This window comes from Bison bison, unplaced genomic scaffold (assembly GCF_000754665.1).
Source record: "Bison bison bison isolate TAMUID 2011002044 unplaced genomic scaffold, Bison_UMD1.0 scf7180017864465, whole genome shotgun sequence".
Taxonomy (NCBI): Eukaryota; Metazoa; Chordata; class Mammalia; order Artiodactyla; family Bovidae; genus Bison; species Bison bison.
In genome coordinates, this window is record NW_011495026.1 from 3,840,204 (window position 1) to 3,845,494 (window position 5,291).

General features: G+C 37.9%; 1 protein-coding gene across 1 annotated transcript in view; it reads left to right on the forward strand.

Moving 5' to 3' along the window:
* Positions 1–5,291, forward strand: part of PGRMC2 (progesterone receptor membrane component 2) — a 20,024-nt gene that overhangs the window by 858 nt on the left and 13,875 nt on the right. The gene's annotated exons all lie outside the window — the stretch shown is intronic.

Genomic DNA, 5,291 nt, shown 5'->3' on the forward strand with positions numbered 1-5,291 from the left:
GAATTTTTCGAAATCCTTTTAGTTGTCGCCAGTCACGCTGGCCCTCAGCCTTTACTGAGCTTTCTGATTTCTGGAGTCGTCAGGGGCAGGAAAGAAGGAAGATTTCTGAAGTAGGGACCTAAAGTTTTAGACCCTGTAATTCACAACTTTCTTTACTTGTGTGTGTGTGTGTGTGTGTGTGTGTTGTGTGCGCGCCACAGAGCGCTTATCCACTACTCCCCATAAGGCCACGTTTAAGTACACGTAGTTCCAAGTCCCAGCCTTCTAGAATCTATTAAATCCGGTCCCATATGCAGCACCTTGACTGTTTTTTTTTTTTTTTAAACCGGTTTTGATACAAAGATGCTTTCCAAGATTAACAGTATATGTGAGATGAGGCTGATCAAAATGCAGATCCTAATAAATAATGGCGAGGTTATTCGCCCCGAGTTTGGGAGGTGGAACTCATATACCCAGCAGGCGTGCTTGTCCAGTTTCTTTTTCTTTTTTTTTTGTAGCAGGAAGGCAAGTATTCAAATACACGTTATCACTTACTTTGTTTTCACTGAGGAGAAAGAAATTTATAAACAACTATAAATTCATATCACCATGCACCAGTTCTGCAAGTTAAATGTTTCTAAAGCTTTACTTTCAGAGAACTGTGTATGTAAGGTGGTTGGTTTAGAAACCCTTCTTTAACAGTGTAGTTATAGCAGACATTTCAGTTCAGACTCATGAAACCTGTTGGCATGCCATAAAATTGAGCAACATTGTACATGCTGGTTGTGTAGTTATTCTGAGCTTTTAAGGAGTTACTACAATAAAAGTAAAAAAAATTAGAGACCTATAGTGACCTGTTACTTGAAAGAGGACATCCAAGTCTTAAAGTCAAGGGGTTGGCAAATCTAAAAAGTTGGTTTCCTCTAATCTGTTAGTCCATGATGTTTATTGACACCTGCAACTGTACACTTACGATTTATGTGCTTAGTGGATGGAAGATATTTTAGAAGTGTTTTGGTTTGTTGTTTGTTAATTGGATTAGAGAAGAGAAATGGGAGATTGTACACCCGGTAACAACAAACGTGTTGAACTGTTTCTTAGTTGCTTGTATTTTGTGTATATATTTACATTCAATCCAGCCAAGTCACAGATAGCTTATAAAGTACTTGCTTCTGGTATAAAAATGAAAACCAGATGTCTACCCACTCATATCAGCTGAAACAGTTAATACATTTTTGTTTACTTAAGCGAATGTGGGTAAGACAGTGGGGCCAAAGGACAATATTTAAAGGAACAGACCAAATTAGTTAATTTCTTTTTAAATCAAGAATTTACACAGTTATTATGTATTCAGTGATTAGAAATTGTGTACAGGTTTAGGTTTTTAATACAGAACTTACCCAAACTAAAAACTCTGCTTTTGTAGCCCCTATCTAAACGGACAGTGAAGCAACCAAGTGTTACTGCAAAGAAGCCTATCAGTCCTCACACATTAATGCCTTGCCACTATCTGAAAATAGCTAAGAGAGACAGCCATGGACACAATTTGGCAGCACCCAGTGGCAAATGTTCTGCAACAGAAATTTTTAAATTAAGATGAGAGTTATAGTTATAATACAGATAGCCTTTGTGTGGCTTAAGCCAGTGAGGGGGTTCTCCTCAGATGACAACAGAGGACTCAGTTTTAGGTTAGCTTTCACTGATTTCCAGGTCCTTCCTGATGAATAGGCAGAGCGATACCCCATTATTTGATTCTAAGTAGTTTTGAACAACCTAAACAGATATTTGGAATATTTTTTTATTGAAAGAAACCTTAAAGTTAGCCAGATCAGTTTATGGATTTGGAATGTATTTCACATTAAGAGGATATCTAACATTTCCCAGAAGTCTTGAAGCAAAATTTCGGGCTATAAAACAAATTGAGTTTTTATTTTAATTTTTTGCATCCTCAAATCAATTAAGGAATTTTGTAGCAGAGTAATTCAGAAGTAAAAATCCTTATATGAGACTTCGTAGCTTGAAAGAACGAGTTTAGGGAGTCTAACCAATATCCACTCCCAGTTCTCAATAATGGTTTTAGAGTTAAAAGATTATTTGTGAGGCTTTTTCTGTGTTGAAGTTATTTTTAGTCATAATTTATAAAGTTTGAGTTCTTAAAAACTTAAATGTTGGCAGTTTAGTGGAGTAAACAGACATTGGGAAACAATTGGCATTAACTACATTTGTCAATATTAAGTTTAGTAACAGTTAGGGCACTTGGCCAGTGTGTGAGGAAAGTGATCATATAAGAAAGAATATGGGAGGAGAAAGGAAACAGATTTGTTAAGCAGCTACTACATCAAATCTATTAATTTGTCATCTCCACAATGCTTCAGTGAGGTTAGTGAACATTCCTATCCTTATGACAGACAGCTCGAGGTTTAGGAATTTGGGGTAGATTGGCTTGGATCACACAGACATGGTATTCAAATCCAGATATATTTGACCACAAAGCCTGTCTACTCTATTTCAGATAAACTACATTCTGAGATAAACTTATATAGAGAATCTGTTGTTATTTTTATGCCCTCTCCTGGTTCCCATAAGGATTTAAAGCCTCAGAAAAACACACTTTCATGGCTTTATGTTGTGCTGTTCAGTATGGTAGCCACAAGCCACATGAATAGAGTTTCTCCGTATTAGCCATATTTCAAGTGCCCAAACAGTGCACTTTATAGAGCATTTCCATCTTCCCATCGAGTTCTATTCAATAGCATTGATTCTAGAGGTTAGGGTAGAAGGAGGAGGAAACTCCCATTTGGGGGTTATTATCGTTTAATTTCCAGACAGCTCTAGGAGATAGGTAATGTTCCCATTTTACAAATGTGGAAACTTGAAACTCAGAGGTTTTGCCCAAAATCACGTATCTAGTAAATGGCCAAGCTAGAAATCAAACACAGTCTAACTGGCTTCACAGGCTATGCTTCCTTCCTACTGTATCACAGCATAATATAATTTCATGTTTCCAGCATCATAATCAGAGAAGGCAATGGCACCCCACTCCAGTACTCTTGCCTGGAAAATCCCATGGATGGAGGAGCCTGGTAGGCTGTAGTCCATGGGGTCGCAAAGAGTCCAAACATGACTGAGCGACTTCCCTTTCACTTTTCACTTTCTCGCATTAGAGAAGGAAATGGCAACCCACTCCAGTGTTCTTGCCTGGAGAATCCCAGGGACGGGGGAGCCTGGTGGGCTTCCGTCAATGGGGTTGCACGGAGTTGGACAGGACTGAAGCAACTTAGCAGCAGTAGCAGCATCACAATAGATGAGGAAGACTGATCTATCATTTTAAATATTAATAATTATTAATAATTTGGTATAATATTTCTGCAGTGGGATTCTAGCAAAACATTGTGTTTTTTTATTCTTTAGAATGGCAAGAAATTATACCGTTATAGTTTATAATAGTTTATTCACATTTCTGTTATTAAGATACGTAGCTTCCCCCTTATTCCATGTAGAGTATTCTTTGATATATAACAAAACTGTAATTTCTCCAACATACCATTTAAATTCCACTGGAAATAAAAAGAAGCTTGTAAGAAGTAACCCCATGAGATGCCTAATATTTAGGAGATGGGGAAAAGGAGTTCATACACCTTTTATGTGTTCTTCCTCCTTTTTTAACTTCATATTCACATGTTAATTTTATTTGTAGTTTGCAAAATTGCAGCTGAGTTGCAACATATAGACAAACATATTCTTTCATGAATGTCCTATTGACACTACCCAACTTTCATCCTAGTCTTTTGTTTTGAAGCCAACTGGGTCTGTGTTAGGTCTAATGCCTACTATGCACATTCATTACCTACCAATTAGATAAAAGGACCAGCTAAGTTTTCTGATGAATTTTGATACTCTGCTCAAATTTATACTAATTTCTTTTCTTTCTTTTTTTTTTTTTTTTTGGCTGTGCCATGTGGTTCATAGGATCTTAGTTCCCCAACCAGGGATCAGACCCACCCCCTGTATTGGAAGTTCAAAGTCATAACCACCAGCTTGGCAGGGAATTCCCTTTACTAGTAATTTCTACAGTACCTAGTTGGTTGGCCCCTCTGAGTTCAACATCCTTCCATTGTTTTTAATCAAAGAGGGAATTGTATTAAATACTAACAGTATAAAAGGATAGCTTAAAGCATGTATGAGACCAGAAGATGTTATTCATGTTGAAGGAAAGGAGTAGATTAACATCTGGAGGTAGCCCGTTTTAAGTTCTTTTCATAGTTCTTTAAACCATGTGGCATAGGTCACTCATCCCCCACATACTTGTGAGATACATCACTAAATAACTGCTGTACAAGAGGCAGCATTTTGTCTCAAGATCAGTTCTGAGAGGGAGTTACCTGGATTTCATCACACTTGCCTAGGTAAATGTTTTGAGTAATTCTGAGTCCTCAAAACTTGTACTTCCCAGCCCTCATGGAGTTTATGTTCTGTTAAGAAAGACAGATAATAAACAATCATTCAATACATGATTATAATAAAGGACTTTATTTATTAGCATTAGATGGTAAAGAGAAGTACTTATTTATGTTGGTTTGTCAAGAAAGTGGGGATTGATACTTAAACAAAAACCTGAAGGAACCAGCCTTACAAAGATTGGGAGTATCATTGTTTTGAAACTGAACTGAAGCACTAGATCTAGAACTGATACCATGTTAATCAGAGGAAGAAACATCCTTATCACCTTACTGATTTTCAGATTTGACTTCAGGCTTCATTTGATCAGTATTACCTCAGCAGTTCTTTTTCCATCCTTTTAAGCAATCTTTTATTTTTTCTTTATAAACAACATAGCTGGATTTTTTAAAGTTAAATTTAATGCCAATACTGTCTTTTAACAACTTCAGTTCAGTTCAGTCGTATCCAATTCTTTGCAACCCCATGAATCGCAGCATGCCAGGCCTCCCTGTCCATCACCAACTCCCGGAGTTCACTCAGACTCACGTCCATTGAGTCGGTGATGCCATCCAGCCATCTCGTCCTCTGTCGTCCCCTTCTCCTCCTGCCCCCAATCCCTCCCAGCATCAGAGTCTTTTTCCAGTGAGTCAACTCTTCGCATGAGGTGGCCAAAGTACTGGAGTTTCAGCTTTAGCATCATTCCTTCCAAAGAAATCCCGGGGCTGATCTCCTTCAGAATGGACTGGTTGGATCTCCTTGCAGTCCAAGGGACTCTCAAGAGCCTTTCCAACACCACAGTTCAAAAGCATCAATTCTTTGGTGCTCAGCTTTCTTCACAGTCCAACTCTCACATCCATACATGACCACTGGAA